Source organism: Wyeomyia smithii, chromosome 1 (genome assembly GCF_029784165.1).
Source record: "Wyeomyia smithii strain HCP4-BCI-WySm-NY-G18 chromosome 1, ASM2978416v1, whole genome shotgun sequence".
Classification (NCBI taxonomy): Eukaryota; Metazoa; Arthropoda; class Insecta; order Diptera; family Culicidae; genus Wyeomyia; species Wyeomyia smithii.
The window spans coordinates 119,142,131-119,166,718 of NC_073694.1; positions in this window are offsets into that span (position 1 = coordinate 119,142,131).

A 24,588-nucleotide genomic window follows, 5' to 3' on the forward strand; every position below is an offset into this window, starting at 1 on the left:
AGATCTTCCTGATTTGCCTCCAGGATGCACAAAGTCATTGTTCTGCGATGACACAAGCATTTCCGTAAAAGGAAAAAGTCTTCGTGTCATATACAGTCGATTGCAGAAAAGTTTAGATATTTTTTCTTCCTACTTGCAAAAGTGGAAAATCTCTCCCAATGCTTCTAAAACTCAAATGATAATTTTTCCGCATAAGCCTAGGGCTTTTTTCCTCAAACCAAACAATAATCACGTTGTCAAGATGAATGGGGTTATTTTAAGTTGGTCCGACAAGGTTAAGTACTTGGGACTAATTTATGATAAAAACTTATTTTCAAAGAGCACATTGAGAGTATACAAGCCAAGTGCATCAAATATACGAGATGTTTATATCCTCTCATTAACAGGAATTCTAAACTTTGTTTAAAGAACAAACTTTTGATTTACAAACAAATTTTTAGACCAGCAATGCTTCATGCTGTACCGATCTGGTCAAGTTGCTGTTCAACAAGGAAGAAAACGCTCCAAAGAATTCAGGATAAAATTCTGAAAATGATTTTGAAGCGTCCTCCTTGGTTTGGTACACTCGAATTACATAGAATTACTGGTGTTGAACCATTAGAAGCTATGTCAAATAAAATTATTAACAATTTTCGACAAAAATCGTTGCAATCCTCAATTGCTACGATAAGCTCTCTTTATAACCAATAAGTTAGCAATTAAGTTAGTTGTAAGTTTACTTCCCCTTTTCTGACAAGTAGGTTTAAATCCCTACGAATGATAAGTCCTAATTGCGAAAGCAAACAAATCCTAACAATTAAAATTACAAATTTCTAACAGTGTTGAGAAGTCACCATTTGTGATTGGACACACATACTCATTATTTACTAATATTTATCATAAACACTTAAGCTACTAACAAATCCCCCCTTAAAAAAAAAAAAAAAAACTCAATTTACCCTATAATCGTCTTTAGTCATCATTTGAGTCTGCCTGTATTATTTCTCGTCCTATTTCTTTTCATACTTTAACTTTGAATATTTTCCCATTTGGTTTTTCCATGTCATGTCATTTGGAGTTTTTTTTAATTGAATATCAATAAAACATTATGATATTGTTCGTTATTTTTAAGCCTTTCTTCCGGTGCGCGATTCTTCCGGTGTCAAACATTAAGAATCTTTGTCTGGATTCTTCTGCCGATACTTTCCACTCCCTATATCGGTCTTTTTTTCCAGCTTGGTATCTTTTACATGTCTTACATTTTCTCACTTTCTAATCTATATTCATTCCCACATTGATTTTTTTCTGTGTCACATTAAAATTTTCTTCTTCATATATATATTTTTTTTCTCCCCTATATATAATAAATCTCTTTATTCCTTTACAAATGGATTGCTTGAATCTCACTGCCATATTATTTTTGTTTCTTTTACTTCATCATATTTTTCTCAACATTCCTCTTTTTCATCATATATCTCTTTATTCACTCACAAATGGATTGCTTGAATCTCATTGTCATATTAACCTTTCTTCCGTCTTACTTCACAAATGGACTGCTTGAATCTCATTGTCATATTAATCCTCTTCCGTCTTACATCATCTTATTTTGCTTATCATTTCCCCGTTTTATAATTACTTCATTACTTATTTTTACTTCATCGTCTATTTCATATCCTTTCGTTCTTTGTAATACTTGGTTTTCTGCCGGGGGTTATTTCTCCTAACACCGGACTCACTCTGCCGGGGGTTATTTCTCCCAACACCGGATTTACTTTTTCAGTTTTATTTAAACTTTTTATTCTTCAGAACCTTTTTAAAAATTGTCAACCGGGGGTTATTTCTCCCAACATCGGATTAACATATTTCGGTTTCAATTAATTTGACGTCCCCTTTTCATCGATCGCCCCCAAAGAGTTGAACTGCTTAAAATTTTTTTTTTATCAATCGATAGATTCGCTTATTTAGATACTTCATCACTCTGTCACTCATTCCATAATCATAACTATTTTGTTGCTATTCATAAGTGCTTATAACAAAAAAATTATAAAATTTACATTCTGTGTAAAATAGTGAAATATTTCATAAATTCAATATCACTTTCTTGCTTGGTTTGGATTTAACCTCTCGTTTTTTTTGTTACGCTTGTTATACTCTCTCCTTGGTTTAGCTATATAACGTATATAACGTGAAACTTGAATTTACTCGAAATATTTTCGGAGGCGATTATTGTGTATCTTCTCTCACTTCTTTCCGTTTTTTATAATAGTAGTTTGTTCACTTGGTAGATCGACGACCTCATGAGGTCGTCTCCATAGGGTTTGTAATTTTTGGCCTGTTCCTATTGGGACTGCCTTAACCAGCACCAACTCTCCCCACATCGGTTGCCATTCTTTACTTGTCTTATCGTATATTTCTTTCCGTTTTTGTTTCGATACTATTAGATTTTCTTTCGCAGTATCATGAAGCCTTTTAAAACTAGCTTTCATTTCGTTGATGTAGTCCCCATAGGTCAATTCCATATCTTGTAGTTTATATACTGAATTTGGATTTCGAGCACTTCTTTCGTAAACTAACTTAAACGGTGTAAATCCCGTAGATGAGTTTATTGTTGTATTGTATTCGAACATAAAATAGGGAAGAAGTTGATCCCAAGAACCTGGATCACTTCCCACATACTGTCTAAGATATGTCTTTAGCTCTCTGTTTGATCGTTCAACTAAATTAGCTTGTACGCAGAAGATGTTATCTTCTTTATTTTTAATATTTTACAAACATTTTTCATTAAATTGCTTACAAAATTTGCTCCTTGATCTGTAACTACTTCCATTGGTGTGCCAAATTTGCAAATGAAATTTTCTACAAAGGTTTTAGCTACAGTATAGCTGTAATTTTCATCGGAATTTTGTTTGCCATCCATATCTTATTCTTTTGGCACGATTCGCATTGTTTGACATAGTTTTCTACGTCTTTCCTCATATTGTCCCACTGAAACATAGGGCTAATACGTTTCAACATACGTTTACCTCCTACATGTCCGCCTAATGGACAATCATGAAACTCCTTTAAAACTGTTTCTCTATCCTCTGGTCTTACCCACATACGATCTTTATTCGAAGCATATAAGGTGAAAACTTTGTCAAATTTTTCTGCTATAAATTTTAAAATGTTTGCTTTTGGTGGAACTTGTAAATTTCTGAAAGCTATTATTCGAATATTTCTTGCTTTTTTTACGTATTCTGGGAAATTTTGGAATGCATCCACCAGTCCTTCGAATAAGTCTGCTGTATCTATTCCTGAACGTTTAGTACCACTCAAAATTGAACCCCATAACTTGCGATTTGGTATTGAAAATATTCTACCGTTCAAATAGTCTTTCAGCCCATGAGGCAGGTCTACAAATTCACTTAGTTCTTTGTAAGCCGATCTACTATTGACGATCATAAAACTAGCATCAACTTTGTCTACATCGATTTTCTCTTTAGAAAAAATCAATCTCTTAAAATCAAGTAGATTATGATTCAAAGCTTCTGCAAAGTCATCGTAACTCAATCCCTTTGTTTCTTCGGGATAGTCATCGAAGCTAAAGTCAATGTTTTCCAACCCATCCATGTGTGGGTTCCAGCTAGTTTCTTGCTTTCTTTTGAACAGAGTAAATCTACCGGATTCGTCAATGATTTGTTGGCTTTGATTTGCTTCATTAACTTGTTGCTGCTGTAGTTGTTGTTTTTCTTCCTCCCGTTTTTGTTGTCTAGTAATAACTGCAACCCATGATACATCTGGATTAAAACGTGATAAAAAATCTGCAAAAACATTATCTTTTCCTTGCTTATGCCGTATGTCACATTCGAGACCTTGTAATTTTAGTCTCAATCTGGTTAGCGTTGGTGAAGTTTCCTTCAGCCGCCAAATCGAAACCAAAGGTCTGTGATCAGTATAAACTATGAATTTTTGATTGTATACGTAATGTTTGAATCTGTTTACCGCCCAAACGATGGCGAGTAGTTCTTTTTCAATTGTGTGATAGTTAATTTCAGCACCTATTAGCCCACGACTGGCGTACGCTATAGGTTTATCTAATTTTTTTTCATTTGATAATACCGCTCCAATTGCATAATCGCTTGCATCCATAGTTAGGACAAAAGTGTCCTTATAGTTTGGTCTAACTAACAGAGAATCCGAAGTCAAAAAATCTCTCAATTTTTCAAACGCTTTCTGACATTCATCTGTCCAGACGAAACGTACGTTTTTCTTCAACAATTCGTTTAACGGTTTTCTGATTTCTGCAATTTTTGGTATGAATTTGCCATAAAAATTTACCGTACCTAAGAATGATCGAACTCCCTTTACTGTTTTAGGAATAGGCATATTTCTTACAGCTGTTATGTTATCCTTCATTGGACGTATGCCTTTTTCGTCAACTATGTGTTCTAAATAATTAGTTTTGGTGCGCAGAACTTGACATTTGGTTGACTCAATTTTTAAATTATGTTTTCGTAACGCTTTCAGAACCCTTACTTATTCTCGGTTGTGTTCTTCAATTGTTCTACCATATACAATTATGTCATCCAAGTAAACAATAGCTTGAATGTCCCCAAGTTCATAAAGTACTGTGTTCATCAATTTTTGAAATGTTGATGGACTGTTCCTTAGCCCCATAGGCATTCTAGTGAATTCATAATGGCCTTTCGGGGTTTTGATCGGGGTTAATAGGCACCTGATAAAAGCCTGATTTTAAATCCACTGTAGTAAAATATTTGCTATGTCCAAGGTTATCGAGAATTTCATCGATTAGTGGTATAGGATAAACAAAAGGTTTAGTAATCAAATTAAGTTCTCTGAAATCTATCACAATTCTCGCTGAACATGTGAGAAGGGCCCAAGTGCCATATGTAAACAAGCCACAATTTCACGTTTTTCAATGAATACAAGCTTAATCTACTCGTACAAATAAGATTGTTTGATTAAGAGTAAATTCTTTTATCAATAAATCTTATTGGTAAGAGCAGATTTCGCTTGTATTGATCAAAAAACGAGAAAATTTGGCTTGTTTACAAATGGCACATGGGCCCTTTTCACATGTTTGGTGAGAATTCTATATTTCTTATTTCCGTCGGCATCCAAGTCTTTCTTAGGTATGCACAGTACTGGTGCATTCCATGGACTCGTACTAGGCCTTATTATGCCTTGACAGTACATTTCATCAATTTCTTCGTTTATTAATTTCTTTGTACTTTCTGGGAATCTATATTGTCTTTTATTTATTGGTATATTAGTAGTTGTTTTTATATTGTGAATTGCTGCATCTGTAATGGTCAGTTTATCTCCCTTTAAATCACTGTCACTGTATTCTGACATGATAGCCTCAATTACCGTATAATTATGTTGTTCTAAATGATTCATGTTAAGTGAGTCTATTACTTTAGGAATTCTTTCTACTCCTTTCAGTTCACTTAGGTTTCTATTCTCTACTAGACTATAGTCTTGTCTGAAATCTATATCTTCAACATCAACTGCTTCCTTGTATAACTTCACATCATTGTTCGAGTAATCTACACTCATTTGTTCATGAGTATCAAATTCTTGTTCCATCCTATTAAAATTTTCTTGTTCATTTCCTACAGATATTCCTATGTGCTTATCTGTTAGATCGAAATATGTGTTCTCTAAGCAATCAGTTTGACATTCTTTTTCGTTATTATTTTTAACTCCAGTATATTCTTCAATGCATTCAGTTTGACATGATTTTTCATTTGATAATGCATATTTATGTTTAGAACGTTTCTGAAGCTCAGAATCTTTGCAATGCGGCTTTGCCTTGCACTCAATTACACCTTTTTTTTCATTAAATACCTCAGTATATGTGCTTCCCATATTTAGTTTGTTACACCCATTGTCATTTTCACATGGCTTGCGCAAAATAATTGAAGTAAACTGTTCGCATATATATATATATATATATATATATATATATATATATATATATATATATATATATATATATACATATATATATATATATATATATATATATATATATATATATATATATATATATATATATATATATATATATATATATATATATATATATATATATATATATATATATATATATATATATATATATATTTTTTTTTTTTTTTTTTGTTTCAGGTGGAGGGGAAATTTGCATCCAAACCCCTGAGGTGACCAACCTCAGGGAGTGTGGGGTTGGTTTGAATCAGTGACCGGACCCACTAAAACCCCTCCAGTCTCCAGCCCATAATACTCCCCGGGACCACCGCTAGGTATTGCTTCGGGGAGCGGCTTTTGTGCTCTGTGCACCCTCTTGGTTCTATAGATCTCTTTGCTAACTTAGCTAACTAACCTGGAGACTGGCCGTTAGCTAACACTGGCGTGTCGGTGGTCAACCTGTCGCCTGTTTTGCAATTCTAAAACTATTTGAGAGGCGGCTGTACAAACCGCCCTCCAAATGTTTGGGTCTTTACACATCCTCCGAAGTAGGTTGTCCGGAGTGGTGTCTGGCCCGCTCACTACCATCATGTCGCTCCGCGCATGCACAAAACGAGGGCACACGAAGAAGACATGCTCAGCAGTTTCTTCCGCATCCGCGCACTCGGGACACATGGGGGACCCCGCATGCCCGAATCTGTGTAGATACTGCCTGAAGCAACCATGACCTGACAGAATCTGTGTCAAGTGGAAGTTAACTTCTCCATGGCGCCTCCCGACCCATCCGGATACGTCCGGAATAAGTCGATGCGTCCATCTACCCTTTGCGGAATTGGACCATTCCTGCTGCCATCTGATCATCGAGAATGACCTCGTATACCCCTTGTGTCACGTTGATCGAAGCATTCTACGTCCTCCTTAATGGCTATGCTGATAGGCATCATGCCGGACAGGACGCAGATTGCGTCGTATGACACTGTACGGTACGCGCTCACAACCCTCAGGCACATGAGCCTGTAGGTACTTTCCAGTTTTCGACGATGACTGTTGGTACCTAACGCTTTGGACCACGCTGGCCCACCATACCTAAGTATGGACGAAACCACGGTGGCAAGAAGTTTACGCTTGCTGCCATATACCGCTGAGCTATTGGACATCATTCGAGATAGTCCTGCAGCGGCCGTTGAAGCCCTCTTACAGGCATAGTCGACGTGACTCTTAAATGTGAGCTTATCGTCAACCATAACCCCCAAGAGCTTCAAGGAACGCCTTGAGGTAATGGTGCAGTCACCGACTCTGACCACCGCCTGTTGCTCTAATTTGCGGTTGTTCACAACCGTAACCTCCGTTTTATGGTGCGCTAACTCCAGTTTCCTAGAGTGCATCCAGTCTTCGACCTTGCGTATGCAGTGCGCGGCCGTCAACTCGACCTCTTCGATCGACTCGCCGTAGACCTCTAGCGTGATGTCGTCTGCGAAACCGACGATCACAACCCCTACAGGGAACTTTAGTTTCAACACCCCGTCATACATGACATTCCACAACACCGGGCCCAGGATGGAACCTTGCGGTACCCCTGCGGTGATTGGGACGCAATTCTGACCCTCCTCCGTGTTGTAAACTAGTACCCGATTCTGGAAATAATTTTACAAAATCTTGTACAACGACACCGGTACGTGGATGCTCCTAAGCGCGAGCGCTATGGAGTCCCAACTGGCGCTATTGAATGCATTCTTCACGTCAAGCGTGACGATTGCGCAATAGCGAATGCCCCAACTCTTACGCTGGAGTGCTACCTCTGCCGTCTTGGTGACAGAGAGAATAGCATCCAGCGTGGATCTACCTTTCCGGAAGGCGAACTGGTTACTTGCCAGACCGTTTACACCCTCTGTGTACTTCACCAGTCTGTTGAGGATAATCCTCTCAAGCACCTTGCCCGTAGTGTCCAGCAGACAGATAGGTCTGTATGCCGATGGGTCCCCTGGCGGTTTCCCAGCCTTCGGCAACAGCACCAATCTCTGTCGCTTCCACCTGTCCGGAAAGAGGCAGTCATCCAGGCACTTCTGCATGACTGCTCGAAATAGATCAGGGGCCACTTTCATGGCCGTCCTGATGGCCAAGTTCGGGATTCCATCCGGTCCTGGTGCCTTGCTCACCTTTAGGGAGTTGGCGATCACGATGAGTTCCTCATTCGTAACCCTTACCTCCTCCACAACCTCTGCACGGCTGCCGTCTCTCACGGATTGGATGCCCGGCAGGTTGGCCGACCATCCCTGGTCTGTGTCTGAGATACTGGAACGTCGGACGTGAGACTCAGCAACCGGAGGCCAAGGATTTGGCTCGTGTCGTGGAAAGAGTCCCTCGATGATGCGCTCCAGCATCGCTGGTGATCGCTCTGCAGGCGCCAACACGCCTTTGGTCTTCGCCATTACGACTCTGTAGGCCCCACGGATTCGTATTGGCACTCGCGCATAGCCTATCGAAGCAGGCCCTTTTGCTCGCCTTTATCGCACTTTTAAGCGCCGATCTTGCAGATCCGAATACTACACGGCGCTCTACCCTCTGTGCATCGGTACGTGCACGTTGCAACATCCGTCTTGCACGGAGGTACGCGCTACGGAGGTCCGCTATCGCGTCGGTCCACCAGTATACCGGTGACTTACCATTCCTAGGTTGGCGGGTCCTAGGCATGGTGGCGTCGCACGCCCGCGATAATGTGGCAACTAATTGGTCAGCACTCGGGCGGAGCCAACTGCCCCCCTCGCGCTCTCTTCTCATTGCTTCTGCAAATACCTCGGCATCGAAATGCGATGTCTTCCACCCGCGGACGGTCGGAGTATTGGCTCTACCCGTCGCCTGCCGCCTCACGTTCTGGACTACGCTATAGCAGACCGACTGGTGGTCACTATAGGTGTAGCCATCGTCTACCCTCCAGTTCACGATCAGTCCTGGGCTGGAGAACGTCACGTCGATGATCGACTCCGCACCATTTATGCTGAATGTACACTTGGTTCCAACGTTGGCCAGATCTAGGTTGAGCTTTGCCAAAGCTTCCAACAAGATCTGACCCCTCCGGTTCGTGCGGCGGCTTCCCCACTCAACAGCCCAAGCGTTGAAGTCGCCCGCCACTACTAAGGGTGTTAGTCCCGTCAGCTCCATAGATAACAGATCGACCATCTGGGTGAACCTTTCGATAGACCAACGCGGCGGAGCATAACAACTGCAGTAGAGCACTCCGTCCACCTTGGCAACCGCGTATCCTTCATTTGAGGTTGACACAACCTCCTGAACCGGGAACTTGCTGGTCGTGCATATGGCCGCCGTACTGGACTTATCTGCAACCCAATTACCGTTTCCGGGAGGAATGCAGTAGGGGTCCGATACGATTGCGATGTCCGACCGCGACTCAGACGCTGCTTGGTATAGCAGCTGCTGTGCCGCATAGCAATGGTTCAGGTTCAATTGTGTCACCCTCACGCCCGTGGTTTCGTGGCCGCCTTACCGGCTGGGCACCGTGGGCCTCCCATAAAGTGCTTGGCGTCCCGTTTTCCAGTACATACCAAGCACTTGGGAGGCTCCCCGCAGTCTTTAGCTTTATGGCCAGCACCACCACAACGCCTACATAACTGGCTCCTATCGGGCCCCTTGCAGGTCCACGACTTGTGTCCTCCCTCGAAACACCTGAAGCAAACGTCCGGCTGCTGGAGTATGCTCAGGGGACATACTGACCAGCCAACCTTAAGTTTGGCTGTCTTCAGGGCCAGAGTTGCATCGGCCGATGCAAGCCGGAAAGTGGCCACCTGGGTCCCCGCTGGACCCTTTCGGAGGCGAATAACCTCAGTGGCTACTTCCACTCCGCACTTCTCCTTGAGGGCCTGTGCAATATCGCACCTCTCGGTGATTTCATCCAGGTTTTTGAGCTGGAGAGTCACCTCTAAAGAGTGCCCGAATTTGTACATCTTTCCCGAGGACCTGCTCGGCTACCGTCTTGTAGGCAGCGCCCTTGTTTTTAGCATCCTTACGGAGCTCAAGGATTTATCTATATATTGTACATTGTTTTAAAAATTGAGCCCCAGAGATTGCCGGGACACATAAATCTTTCATTATAAAAAATTTAACCATGTAACATGAATTCCCTATTAATAATCCTACTTTTACTGATCCTAATGTTTCTTCTTGAGTTAGATTAAACCCTTTTAGTAATACCTTATCTGTATAATCTACATTTTCCAATTTCATATTGATAACGGTATTCCATCTAATCAGATAATTGTACGCTCCTGTGTCTAGCATGTACAGTATTGGACAAAAAAAGTACGCACCCACTATCCTAATGTTGAACTCCCTGTATCTTTTTTAATATAAGGTATATGAACTCGATGAATTCGGATAAGTTCTAGTATTTCTAATATACTAACGATTGGTATAATAATTTTGTCAAATAATTGCATATTAAATTCACACTTCAGCATAATTGTAATTAAGCTCTATTTTCGCTTGGTCAAAATAAAGTACGCATTCTTTATATCATCATCAGTTTACTATTTCTCAGCTCAGATAATTTATTTTTTATTGTGTCCTACTCCTCGTAAGTCCAATAAGATTCCTATTGCTGCAGAGAAACGTCGAAACAATGTGTCTGATTATTTGTTTATCATTATTAGTGCGCGGTACAATCGGATAAGATGGGGAAAAAGCAAATTTCCGTGGATATTCGTAAACTTATAGTTATCAACCGTCAGGAAGGTCTTTCTTATAGAGAAATTGCTCGAAAATACGATTTAGGTGAAGCAGAAGCACGAAAAATATGCAAAAAGCATGGAGAAATGGGAAGCGTAGCCGATCGGACCGGTAGAGGAAGGAAGCGGAAAACTACAACTAGCGATGATCGCCGAATTTCTCGAGAAGTGGCAAAAAATCCTTTCGCTACCAGCCGAGTGATTCGTGAAAATGCTGATTTGAATATCTCTGAACGAACTGTGCGCAGAAGACTACAGGAAATGGGTTATAAAAGTAGATTGCCCAACGACGACCTTTGATTCGAAAGGTTAGAAGGTTTGTTTACTTCGTATTCAGCATACATTTTTGGCTGAGGTTTATTTCTGCAGGATTGAGGCGTTTGATCGTTTGATTCGCTCAAAAATACATCGACAAGCCGATAGAGTTCTGGAAACAGGTTATCTGGAGCGATGAAAGTAAATTTGAACTCTTTGGCCACAAACAACGAGCACGAGTTTGGACGAAACCTGGTGAGAAACTTGCCGATAAAAATATTCAGAAGACGGTCAAGCACGAAGGTGGCAGTATCATGGTGTGGGGGTGCTTTGCTTGGTCGGGTGTTGGTAATATTGATAAAATTGATGGCATAATGACGGCAGACTATTACATCAGCATTTTAAAAAGAAATCTTACAGAGTCGGCGCGAAAGGTTGGCTTAGAGAAGAAGTTCACTTTTCAACAAGACAATGATCCTAAGCATACCGCCCACAAAACCAGTGCGTATTTCCGTGCTTCACGTATCAAGCTATTGGAATGGCCATCACCAAGCCCGGACTTAAATCCGATAGAAAATTTGTGGTCGATTTTGGAACAAAATGTCGACAATGGAGTTGTCACCAACCTCGACAAACTGTTTGAAGCTTTGGAAAAAGCTTGCACAAATATCGACTCCCAACATATTAGAAACCTCGTTGAAAGTATGCCTCGACGCCTGCAATCCGTGATTGAAGCTAAAGGTGGCCAAACTAAATACTAAAATAAAGAAAATCAGTTTGAACGTTGAATCACTATAATGCGTACTTTATTTTGTCCACAAGAAAAATGACAATTTCCAAATATAAGCTCTTTTTATGTTTATATGTCGTACCTCCAGTACTGTCTTTTGTTAGAACACTTTAATTATCCATCTGCCTTAGATTCTACCTAAATCAAGAAAGTTTGAACATATCACAGGTGCGTACTTTTTTTGTCCAGTACTGTACTGTTCTGTTTTTCTCGGGTTATCGACCGTAGCAATGTTTAAAATGAATTGATTATTCGCAGTAAATTCGATACTTAACTTCTCGTGTGCTGGGATATAAGTGTTAAACTTTTCCCATAAGTTAGTGATACTTTGACACATTTTGCTCTGATAATTTTCCGTCACGCTTGCTGAAATATAATTGCATTCGGTCGTATCCCTCTGAATGCGTCTCTGTTCGTTATTTTCTAAATGTCGGAGTGTTTGGACGCCACATTCACACCACCCCCAGAATTCAGTTTTTTTGTTGGTTGTAGTTTCTTCCTTCATTGTATCCTCTATCGGTTGTATCCTGTCTAGGAAATTGATTTTGATTTCTATCGTAATTGTTGTTTGGATAATAAGTGCCACCCTTATTTTCAGTGTATACTCTATTTTGATTAAACGCTTGAATAGTTATGAGATTGTGAAGGCTGATTGAAATTGCTTCTATTATAAGAACCATTAGACTGGTACCGATTGTTCGTATAACCATTTTGAAATCCGTTATCTCTAAAATTTTGTTGATTTAAGTTTCTAGAATTCCATGAATTATTATTGTTCCCTCTATAATGATTATTGCTTCCAAGAAAGTTATTATTGTAGTTATAATGCTGATTATTGTTTCCTCTAGAATAATTATTGTTAGTTCCACGGATGTTATTGTTGTATTATTTCCTCTAGAATAATTATTATTAGGGTTTTGTCGTGTGTTGCCTACCATTCTCGTAGGGTGGAGTCTGTTGTGAATGTCTTTCAATTCTTCTTCATCGTCATATTCTTTTTGGAGCCACTCTAATAAATCTAGAAATGATTTTTCCCTCTGTGATTTTCCTGCAAACGCTAATGCTCGGCTGTTCAGACCTGCTAAAAAGTGTCTTCTTAATAACGCTCCTACAAAACATTCGTCATCGTTATCATGGTTTTCAACTGGGTTGTTTGGTGGTAAAGTTTTGCAGACCTACTTCTGTATTTGTCAAAACTTTCGGTATCTCCTTGAACTAAAGTTTCGATTTGTTTGATTAGAGATCCTATCGTCGATTCTCCATTGAAAGCGCTTTCTAAATTCGTTTTAACTTTCTCCCAGTTGTCGTCTTCTATTTCTGTGAGTCGCGTTAGCGCTTCTCCTCTTAGCTTTGTGTATATACTTCTTGTTCTGGTATTTTTTCTGCGAAGTAGTCGATTGATATAAGAAATGGACGAAGTTGTTCGTGCTTCCCATGAAACTCCGGAATCGATTGCATAGCCATGACCATTGGAAATTCGTAAGGTGCTGGGTCTGCCATCATGAATTTTGGTTTCAACGTCCGATTGAAGAAGAAACTGTTATTCGAAAATCGGTCTTTCAATTTCTTTATAATTACGCAGAAACTGGTTTCGTCTAAGTCTAAATCTTCAATTTGTTTTAGACTTATTTGGTTGATGGAAATATTATTTTCCACAAATTCTTCTTCTAGATCTTTGATATGATCTAGGAATTTACTTTCTATGTAGCTACCACTTTTTTCTTTTTCTACTTGCTTGAATGACGAAGTAAAAGGAAGATCCTCCCAAGCTTGTGATATCTCTAAAACTGATATGTCGTTCTGTTCATATGCTGGAATGACAATTTCCAGACAATATTCCGAATTTCGGCGTTGTTTTCGTTACTTTTCAGGGATTTAAACTGTTCTATTCAAAATTTTCAAAGATAATTCGACTTTCGTCTTAACGAACTCAAAAGTCATCTGTTAATTTATTCCAATCTCTTGTCGGAATTTTATCTTCATATTTCTTTAGGATAGATTCAAACTCTTCTAAATGCTCTTCTAGCAACCGCCTTTTTGTATTAACTCCTGTTTGTGCTCTCGCCCTGTTTATGCTCTTGCAGAGGTTCTTATACTCCCTGTCAATATATTCTTTAATGTCTTCCAACCTAGTCATCTACTATGTTTTTTCACTTTAATCTATCACTAGCGATCACACACATCTTACGGAAAGAAAAAAAAACAAAACAAAAATGGCTTGAGTTACTCACCACAGCTTGCCTACTTCCATGTAGCACAGTTGATTTCGTCCTTTGTTGCTAGCGTTCCTAACACTTCCTAGTTTTTTTCCTGCTGTCACCATATGTAGCGGCGACTGGGGCACTGGCTTTTTCACTTGGATGTGATATTGCACTCGGCGTTTCACTAACAGCTTTTCCCCGATGTACTGAATGTTTATTCACACATAAACTTACACTACTTATAACTACACTCAACCTTTACACCTTCTTTTTTTTCGGTGGGACTCCGTGGTTTCTCCTCACCGGCTTGTTCTAAACTGACTCAACTCTCATTCAATTATTTCACTCTGGCCGCAGAACAGACCAGATAGCTCATCAACCGCGGTCCAACTTTTTCTTTTATTTTGTAAACCTAAACATAAACTTTAAACAAAACATTGCTACCGTTGCGCATAAACCTAAACCTAAACATTAACTTGACACAAACCTTGCTGCTCTGCTGCGCATGACTAAGGTCAATACCTGTTTACCTAACGTGCTGTTCTTGAAATTCTTGCAACTGTGTTGCTTGTCGCAGCTTATGTAAGTAAAAGGTTAGGTCATTGTAAGAAAGCTCTTTCTTTGGCTTTAATAAACAATTGCTGAACCGAGTTTCTCTAGCTGACCAACCTACTGAGATGTTTGCCTTTCTCCTAGAAAGGTATAGCAATCACTTGCAAAACCGAAAGTATAAAAGTGCTCCAAAGGGCCGAATGGCATATATCACTCGACTCAGCTCGACGAGCTGAGCGTTTTCTGTATGTGTGTGTGTGTGTGTGTGTGTGTGTGTGTGTATGTGCAGATTTTTATTCTCACTCACTTTTCTCAGAGATGGCTGGACCGATTTTCATGAAATTAATTGCAAATGAAAGGTCTTGTTGTCCCATAAGACTCTATTAAATTTTATTGTAATCGGATTTTTAGTTTGGAGGTTATGTATCAAAATGTGAAAATCACGAAACATCATTATCTCAAAAACTACACAACCGATTTGAACAAAATTGATTTTAAATGAACGGGCTACCTTAAAAACTCTTAACTTTTGAATTTTATGAAGATTGAACTTGTGGTTCAAAGGTTATGAAAAGAAACGTGTTCTGAAGACTGTTTAATCTCACTCATGTTTCTCAGAGATGGCTGGACCGATTTTCATAAAATCAGTGTCAAATGGAAGGTCTAGTTGCCCCATAAGACCCTATTGATTTGTTTTGCAATCGGACTATTACTTTGCCTGTTATGTTTAAAAATGTGAAATCAGGCTATGAAAAGGAACATATTCCGAAGACTACTTGGACTCACTCACTTTTCTCAAAGATGGCTGACCCGATTTCCACAAAATTAGTGTCAAATGAAATGTATAGCCGCCTCATAACACCCTATTGAATTTTACTGTAAGCGGACTGTAACTTCGTCTGTAATGTATAGAAATGTGAAAATCACGAAACTTCATTATCTCAGAAACTACACAACCGATTTGAACAATATCGATATAAAATGAACGAGCTAGTTAAGGGGTAACTGATAAATTATGATTGAACACGTGGTTTAAAAGTTTGGCTGCCCTATACGTTCCCATTTAATTTAATTATAATCGAACTTAAGCAACCGTTATGTATTAAATTGTTAATAAAACAACGGAAGTCTATTATCTCAAAGATTACATGACTTATTTGAACATAACTAGTGTCATACGAACGAGTCATCTCTCGAACTTACAAATAACAAACTTCATAACAATTTGATATGTGGCTCAAACGTTATGGAAAGCGAAGAAATTCAAAGACTATTTAAAACTATACCTGCTTTGATCGATATATGTGGCCTCAACATAATTTAAATGTGGTGTCGTACTATTTGAACGTTCCAATTTAATTGATTCCTTGCGATGTGTTGAAAGTCTGCAAATGCACGACGAATCGGCCATAGGATAAGATCAAAGGTAAATAACAAATCGTTTGAAATGATTGGGTTTATCGAAATGACAATATCCTCGACTTTTGGCTTCTGTACATCGTCTTAAGTCTGAATATATTCATATTGGGTGGTATTCTGTCATTTTTAGCAGATTTTCTGGCATCAATCTGACACCGGAAATACCCGTATTGGGAGGTATTTAGTTATTTTGGTTGTTTTCCAGAAACTAAAAGTGGTCATCTTTAAATTCCAAATGGTGTCCAGGGTCAAATGTTTAGAGCATCACCTCGATTACAGAAATATTTATATTGAGTATTATTCGGTCATTTTCGACTGTTTCCTAAAAGTTGCCATTTAGCAATTCAAAATGGTGCCTGAGGACAATTGTTAGCTCATTGCATCATTCTAGTTCCAGATATACTCATATTGGATGGTATTTGGTTATTTTAGGCTGTTTTTCACAAACTGGAAGTCGCCATCTTGGATTTCAAAATGATATTTGAGATAATTTCTAGCCTCTGAGCGTCATTCTGGTTGAAGAAACACCCATATTGGGTGTTATTCGATCATTTTCGGCTGTTTCCCAGGAATCGGAAGTCGCCGACCTAGAATCCAAAATGGGATGTGTGGTCGATTTCAGCTGCTATGTATCATTCTAGATCCGGAGTTACTCATGTCAGACGGAAATCGGCCATTTTTGGCTGTTTTCCAGAAACCAGAAGTTGCCATCCTACAATTCATAGTGGTGTTCTTGCAACATGCTTGGTCACTTTGGGCTGTTTTTCAGAAACCAAATGTCGTCATTTTGAACTTTAAAATTGCCTGTGAAATCAATTTCTGTCATCTGGGCGTAGTTCTGGTTTCGAAAACATTCATATTGAATGGTATTTGGTCATTTCCGGCTGTTTGCCAGACACCGGAAGTCACCATCCTAAAATTCAAGATTGTGTCTGTGATCAATTTTTAGCTTCTGTGCATCTTTCTGGTTCCGGAGATACTCATATTTCATGGGAATCGTCCATTTTAGGCTGATTTCCAGAAACCGGAAGTTGCTATCTTACAATCCAAAATGTTGCCTAAGGTCGATTATGGAACATATTTTTTACCACTAAAACATTCACCTGCCAAATTTCTCGAGATGTGCAGAAATTTGTGTTTCATTTGTATGGCATCCCTCCCTTCCAAAAGAAGGAGGGGTGTCAAAACATTATGGACATATTTTTTACCCCTTAAAACATCTACATGCCAAATTCGGTTTAATTTGCTTGGTTTTTTGAGTTGTGCAGAAATTTATGTTTCATTTGTATGGGACCCCTCCCTTCCAGAAAAGGGAGGGGTCTCAAACTATCATGGGACCTTTATCGGCACCAAAAACCCCTACATACAAATTTTCACGCCGATCGGTTTGGTAATTTTCGAGCTTATATGGATCAGACAGACAGACAGACCGGATTGCGTTTTTCTATGTATAGATTACAACATCAATATTTTTTAAGAGTGAATATACATTTTCCGGATTGAAGCGTTCATGTAAATCTACTTTTACAAATAGAAGTTTGAATGAGAAAAGCTGGGTCTGACCGGTAGGTGGATTAATTTAGGTTTTAAGAGTGAATATACATATATTGGATTGAAGCGTTCATGTAAATCTATTTTCACAAATAAAAGTTTGAATGAGAAAGGCTGGGTCTGACCGCTAGGTGGATTAATTTAGGTTTTTTTTTCTTTTTTATTTATAATTTCTCTTCTACGTAATACTACAGGAATCGAAACGATACAGTTATTGTTGCGGTTGTTGTAATTGTTACCATTGCGGTTGTTGTTGTTAGTATTGTTGTTGTAAGCCTGTTGTCGTCGATTCCTCCTTCTTCTGGCTGCATCTGCATTCTTCAACTGTACCAAACGACGCCTTTTCGGTTCATCATAATCTGTCCAATACGCTTTCCAAACTTTTTTTGAACTTAGAAACCGCCATCCTGAATTATTGTCATTATCCAAATTAAGTTCTGTTGCCAAACTTGGAGGTGAAATAGGTGTAGCTATTGGGGGAGCGGCAATACTCGCTGACTTAGTTATTAGTTCTTCGATGCAGGATGACAGAGTTTTAAGCTCATATACAATGTTTATCTCTAACGGATTGATTTGTATTGAACAGCTGGTTGCTGTTTCTACAAACAGCTGTCCTAACTGAGGAAGTTCGTTATTTATGCTGGTCAGCGATTCCGTTAATTCGTTCCGAAGTTCGTTCTTGAATTCCGAAAAAGCAATGTTAACGAGCTGCGTCAGGTGATTTTTAAGTGTTGGCATAACACCAGCCACACTGTTGGTTTTGATGTTTGGCGTTAGCACTTGGTTTATATGTATAAGTGACTTGTCGATACCCTCTAGAGCTTCTGGAATTGTGCTCGGATGTTCCAATTGGGTCACAAGTCGATGAATCACCTCTGTATTTTCATCAACTAATTTCGTCAGCTTGTTCTGCTGTTTGGTCAACGTGTTGAATTCAAACGATGTGGTTACTAAAAGTTGGCAGGAATCGCAGCACGGTAGCAGAAATGCACTTGGATCTACGGCGGGTTTATCTTGTTTGTCTTTTTTAACGATGCGCAGAGAACTTCTGATTTTAGCAACTGCTTCGGGAGGGCACGATACTCCCACACAGGAGGCATGGAATTTTCGATTACACCCTCCAACACACGACCAAAACACTTTGGCGTCGGAGTCTTTCGCGCAGACATCACAAAATTGATTCATTTTTACCGACACAAGAACACAACAAGCAAAATGAAAACTAAGCGAAAAACAATAATTTGATTTAAATTTAAATATTATATATATATATATATATATATATATATATATATATATATATATATATATATATATATATATATATATATATATATATATATATGCTATTATATAATTATATGTTAAATTACATGTACAAATCATTTATGGATGAACAAACCCTGGAAATTTAAGCTCGTTTGGGGGACATTGGACATTGATACAAAACGAAATTGCCCTCCTGGCACAATAGGTTTAAATAATGATTTAAAACATGTATTAATAATGAAATATTCTATAACGAAACCACTGCAGTAACTCTTAACAACCGGCATTTTATATTTTTTTATAGGATAGAGTTACCATGTCGATTTTTGAAGAAATCAATCAAATCAATCATCAATCAAAATCAATGTAATCAAAGTCACAACTATTTATTTGTTTTCAGCTGATTTTCGACTCCTTATATTCGAGGGTTTTTTATACCCCACTTAACCCTTTTCAAAAAATCTGATTTTATGTGAAGCTTTGTTTGGTTATATAAATAAAAACAACCCTGAATATTTAAGTACGATCATTGAACCCTGATAACATTTTATATTTCTGTAACATATTATTTATTTCCATTTCACTAGCTTTTCAATTACTAATATATGTTCGAAAACAAATTGTTCTAGACCCCCCGATAGAACATTTCAATTTTGGTAGAATATTAAAGGGGACAGCTCAAGCTTTCGAATGACGAGCGATACTAGTTTTTTTTAGATAAGTTCTTCAACCAGAGACACCGTGATTGGTCTTGGATGATATTGTGGTTGTGGAATTGGTCGTTGGTTATATTGTGGGTTAGGTCTACATGAATTCAAATTGTTAGGTGGTCTTGTTAGTGCTGGAAGTTTGGAAGGAAGTCTAGGGGGCAAGAATGGTATCAAGTTCCTTGGAGCCTGTGGAACAAACATGCTAGGTCTGATCATTGTGGATCTGAACTCTGCGTTTTGATCCTTAATACAGTAGCTGTACGCGGCAGCTAATGATGTTGGTTAATAGTTTCTGATAAATTTGCTCAATCCCCATCGAGGCCTCTTGTGGAAGAGTCAATAGCTTTCCTATTGTATGACTCGATCAACGCCTTTGATGCTTCTGGATGACTGTATCTTTCATCGGTTTTTATATGATTCGCAATTAGAGAAAGCAATCTATTAACTTCGTCGTAAAATTGCTCGAGGGTTTTACCTTTCTGTGTCGTATGCGACAACTGGTAGTCGAGCGTTTCCAATTCTCTTTTCTCTCCATAATAGGTTGTTAAAGTTTTCTTAATTAATTTCCAATTTATGTTCACGTTTGAGGCTACTAAGGTATCGTTTGCCTTGCCTCTAATTTTTCTTCTTATAGTCTTGCAGACCATATGGTATCTATTTTGAGCCTCTATGGGGCTTTGATGGTTAGTCTCATAGAGATTGATGATGATTTGAACATCGTCAATCCAACTATTCAATTCTCTTGACTCGCCGGTAAACGTTGGCAAATCTTTAAATAAATCTGGGATTCTATAAATCGAGTCCGTGTTTACACGAGCTCCTTCTCTATCAAAAAGATGTAGCGGTGGGTCGCTGTAGTCCGGTCCCGGAATGGGAACGGCTGCTGCTTCTAGAGCGGCAATTCTATTAATTATATCTTGCACTTGATTTTGTGCCGTTTTTAATTATCTAATATCTTTTGGTTTTTCAAGGATATTTCGTTTTTTTTTTCACTTTTAATCTACGCTTATTTAATATAATCACTTTTATTTTCGATAATTCACTTCAAATGTTGGTAGGGAGTACTTACATAAATAATTCAACTGTCATACCAATCCTGTTATAGTGGTACTTCTTCGAATTCAATCGTCTGCCTTTAACGGTGACGCTTCTGAATCCGGTGGGTTGAGACCAGGCCGTGTTGTTTTCTCCTTTCCGGCACGGCTGTTAAATCCGTTTTGTGATGTTAGCAATAGTTTTTTTTTTTTTAAGATGTAGTCTACTATGATTGACGAAATAAATAAATAAATAAATAAATAAGTATCCGCGAACTCTTACGTGCCGAACTACACTTGTTGATTCACTTTACACTCACGCTGGTCCCTATTCGGGCGCCAGTTAATTCTACTGCCTCAGAATCGGGCAAAAAAATATATTTTTCCGAGATTCTGCTCGTACTATCTCTATTCTCAGATCACTTAAGACTAACTTACAATTCTTGTGACACTCTTATATATAGCTTCTCACAGCGAGTGTTTGTTTATGCTTTCTGTTTATGCTTAAGTTGTATTAATCGAAAGATAGTGCTGGTGCAGACTAAACATTACTGGTGAGATATGGTTTATTTACGATTTGGCGACGATTTGGGTGGTCCTGATAAGATAAGATTGCCTGCCGAATGCTGGTGACGTGTTCTGTTTAACTCCTGGTTACGATGAAATCTTTAACATATTAATCAAATATCTCCGTGAGAGCACAATGGATTTTTTAGTAAAAATTTTCAATTACTGCTTCAAAATTGCATATTTTCCAAATTACGGAAAAATGCAAAAATAACTCCAATTTTAAAGCTAGTGCTTGGACTATCCGGATTAAAATATCCGGATATCCTACCTCGGATATCGGACAAATATCCAAAATCCGGAACAACCGGATATCCGGATATTATCCGACAGGATATCCGGATTTTTGAATAGTCGGATATCCGGATAACCGGATATTGTATCCGAGCATAGTTTAATGAGAATTAAGTAAATAAATACTTACGAGGGGATGGGGGATTGTGGAAAAAGCCATTTTTCGCGTTACATTTCATTCGAACGAGCCTAAAAGATAGAAAAAAAATCCGGTTTTCCGGATAGTATATCCGGATATCCGACTATTCGATTATCCGTATCCGGACATCAGAATGGTATTCGTTTACACATCCGTGATTCGAGCTTCGGATAACCGGATCACGAATATATCCGATTAAAAGTCCCAGCACTATTTAAAGCCGGATAAGAATCCAGCTGAGGTTTCAAGTTATCGATCAATCAGTTTGCTTTCTTCAATAAGTAAACTGTTTGAGAAACTCTTAACAGAATGATGTCACACATCAATGAAAATTCATTTTTGCAGGAGAACAGTTTGGATTTCGCCATGGGTATTCCACTTCTCATCAATTGCTCAGAGTTACTAATAGGATATGAGCTAACAAATCTGAAGGCTATTCCACTGGAGCTGTTCTTTTAGACATAGGAAAAGCATTCGACAGTGTTTGGTATAAAGGTTTGATTGCAAAATTGCAAACTTTTAATTTTCCAATTTTCCTAATCAAAATTTTAAAAAATTATCTTACTGACCGAACTCTGCAGGTTGTTTATCGGAATTCATAATCTGATAGATTTCCTGTCAGAGCAGGTGTGCTTCAAGGTTCAGTCTTGGGTCCAGTCCTGTACAACATATTCACTTCAGATCTTTCTGATTTACCTCCAGGATGCACAAAGCCATTTTAATTTGGTCTGACAAGGTTAAGTACTTGGGACTAATTTACGATAAAAAACTTTTTTTTAAAGAGCACATTGAGAGTATACAAGCAAAGTGCGACAAATATACGGGATGTTTATATCCTCTCATTATTCGAAATTCCAAACTTTGTTTAAAGAATAAACTTTTGATTTACAAACAAATATTTAGACCAGCAATGCTTTATGCTGTGCCGATCTGGTCAAGTTGCTGTTCAACAAGGAAGAAAACGCTTCAAAGGATTCAGAATAAAATTCTGAAAATGATTTTGAAGTGTTCTCCTTGCTTTGGTACACGCGAATTACATTGACTTGATGTTGACACATTAGAAGCTATGTCAAATAAAATTATTAACAATTTTCGACAAAAATCGTTGCAATCCTCAATTGCTACGATAAGTTCTCTTTATAGCCAATAAGTTAGTCGTAAGTTCACTTCCCCCGTTTTGACAAGTAGGTTAAAACCCCTTCGAATGATAAGTCCTAATCACAATTTTCCTAACAGTGTTGAGAAGTCACCATTTGTGATTGGACACACATACTTATCATTTACTAATACTTATCATAAACACTCAAGCTACTAAAAACCCTCCTTCTCGAAATAAAAATGTGCGTATTTCGGCATCTTCCCAAACCACAGCTCGTGGGGGGTACGATCTATGTTACTTGTTGGAAGTCGATTGCACAAATAGCAAGCTGTCATAACCAGGATAGTTCCGTTTCGAGCAAGAAATTGCTTCAGTTTTATACTTGAGTATTCACCACCGCCGTCTGTACGTGGTACTTTCGGTTTCTTTCGAAACAGATTTGCACCAGGGCCACGTGTTCACAAATTTAGTCGTGGGCTTCCGATGTATTTTTCAGCAGATATATCAGCGTGTATTTACTATAGTCGTCGATCATCGTCAGCACATACCTGTGTGACATGTGCATTCCACATGTCATTAACATGCCTCTACATTTCTTACTTCCAGCAGACCACACCAGTGGAAAACATGCTGAGAAGGTCAATTCTACTCGGCATCGAACCTTCAGTTCAATGCCTGGAATTTGGAGCGACACAAAAAACAGAAGTGTCGCATTTCTGATTCACTGAACCATGCTGTTACCAAGAGTACAGTCATGAAGTTTCAGTGAATATATCTTTCTCTCTTTCGCATGTACACGATCATCGATTATGTGATCGTGTACATAGCATACATAGATATCGGTGCTTCAAGTGTCTCCAGTAGGAGACTTGTAAGAACATTAGGAAACTTCTCCAAACCGTCTCTGGTGCAACTTATTCAATCGAACCTCCAAGTCCGCTAATTGAACTGTTATGCAACCGTAACACCTGTTACCACTAGGCGTACAAACATCCATGGCACTACACAGATCCGAATGTACCAAGTCTAACATAGCGGACGATTTCGTTTTTGACACATGAAAGAGATACCTAGCGAGCTTCCCTTCACAACACACTCCACAAACTGATCGCACCCCGCAATCGCTTATTTTCAAGTCCATACCCATTGCTTTTCAACAATTTTCTTCACTGCGTCAATATGCCGATAGCCCAAACGCCGATGCCACAAATGTTTACATAAAACAAAGTGCCCAACTGATGAAAGAAGTTCTTGCCGAGTAGGTCGCATCAGGCAATACAGGCCACCTTTCAGTTCCCCAGCTATTTTCACTCTATCATTTTTCATGATACGGCAACCGCCATTATCAAAGTAAACACTAAATCCCTCATCGATTATTCTGCTGACAGACAATAAATTTCCAGCAAAACCAGGCATAACAAGTACACTTTTCATGGTTATGGTTTTACACTCGCCATCTCCTCCTATCACGCGCAGCTTGCAAGAGCCTACATTACTAGCAGGAATCTTTTTACCGTCCGCCAAACAAAAGGTATCCGCCGACTTTTCTATTCTGTCGAGGTTCTCCATTTTTACCGTCATATACTTCGTGCAGCCCGAATCAAGATACCAATTGCCGTCCGGACCAACTGAGAAACATTGCTCTTCATCCGCAGTAGCCGAGAAACATATATCGGCTGCTTCTTCAGTTAACTCTGTTACAGTCACTGTGGCTTCCTGCTGCGGACTCGAATAGTTGTACTTTTTCTGCTCATCAGCGTTCAACTTTGGGCAATCTCTCCGAAAGTGTGCCTCCTGCTTGCAGTAATGGCATGTTTTTCTATTTTTGTTAATACCACTATTACGAGCTGAAATTTTCAATGCCTTTTCCGCCATGTTGTTTTCATTACAACGTTGCCACCCATCTAGAAGTTTGCCCTTCACATATTCCAGGCTCCAATCCTCCTCTGGCCGACTTTCCACAGTCGTTATCCGGCTTGGTAAAATAATATCGATGATCCAATGCTCACTTATTATTTGCTCATTCATGCCTACCAAA